General features: G+C 36.7%; 1 pseudogene; it reads left to right on the forward strand.

Moving 5' to 3' along the window:
* The first annotated feature begins 625 nt into the window (after window positions 1-625).
* LOC120098439 (U6 spliceosomal RNA) lies at window positions 626-713 on the forward strand (annotated as a pseudogene).
* Window positions 714-1,372: the final 659 nt, after the last annotated feature.

The raw sequence follows: 1,372 nt of genomic DNA on the forward strand, positions 1-1,372 counted from the left end.
AGGCCAGATAGAGAACTGCTCTGTTTCCACAATCATTCTGTCTATTCTCAACACAGATGGAAGGTCACAAGTTGTTGGAAATACTGAGAAACTGATTTGTGTCTATATTGATCCAAACCTCACATCATTTCCCCGGCACCCCAGGTCACTTCCAACCAACGAGCACAAAATTTCTTTGAAATGAGGCACGTCAAATGCTGAACCTACGTGTGGACATACCATCTGCTCAATTCCAGGTTTTTCTATCTGTTAATGATTGTTTGGGTTATTATATCTGACTGGTTCACCGAGACAAATCTTGCTTCCTTGCTTCTTGAAGATTAAGACAATATCAGAGACAAAATTTGGATTGGTTAATATTTTGATCAGGTATTTGTTTCAGGTTACAAGACATTTTGTTTTGCATTTCTAGACTTCCACACACTTTCTTTTAGTAAACCATAAAAATTCTATTTGAATGACATATAAGCCCTATGTAGATAAACAATTTTGGTTTTCTCTCAGTGTGCCAAGTCTCTTGTGTGTTGGGCAAACACATCATCATGACAGGTGTTTTAAAGATATGCACATTTCCTCTTCTTCTTTGTCACTCCAAAACAAACAAACAAACAAACAAACAAACAAAAAACAAATAATTCGGAACGATACAGAGAAGATTAGCATGGCCCCTGCGCAAGGATGACACGCAAATTCGTGAAGCATTCCGTATTTAAAAAAAAAAACCAAAAAACAAACGAATAATTCCACTGGCTATTGGTAGTATCTTAAATGTTTTTTTCAAAGCTTGCCTTTCATAGACTCACAGATATGCATACAGTTCTGATGAGGGGTTAGAAACCCTTATAATTGTCTGTAGCCTTCGCCTACAGTAGCTCTGTGCCCTTTGCTAAGTCATCTAGGATTTCAGGGTTTGAGTGCCTTCGTTGTTAAACAGAAGGGGGTAGGATTAAATGGCCTGCAGACCCCACTGAGGTTGTAATATTTTCTGAGTCTCTATCTCAAAGGCATGTAAATAAGCCATTTGGAGGATTTGCATTGTTTTTTTTATAACTGTAATGCAGAAATTGAGATACTGGGTTTATCTCAGCATGGTTAAAACTAGAAATATCAAGCTTATGCTGAGAATCTCCTTAGTGAATCAAAGCATTTACCAAGGCTCTTCTTCAACACTTTTCATCTTCTAAGGTCTCAGGGATAAAAATTCAGTGTATATTAGCAAAGCTTATACTCTTATAATGTCATTGTCTGTGGCATTTCTTCTCATATCACAGGTGACATGCTGATATGTACGTGTATTATGTATGTATATTGATGATCTGAGTTTTCTCTTGTATTAAAAAGTAGCAACAATGAAAGGAACAGAAAGAAACTC

The sequence above is a fragment of the Rattus norvegicus genome, chromosome 18, assembly GCF_021556685.1.
Source record: "Rattus norvegicus strain SHRSP/BbbUtx chromosome 18, alternate assembly SHRSP_T2T, whole genome shotgun sequence".
Lineage (NCBI taxonomy): Eukaryota > Metazoa > Chordata > Mammalia > Rodentia > Muridae > Rattus > Rattus norvegicus.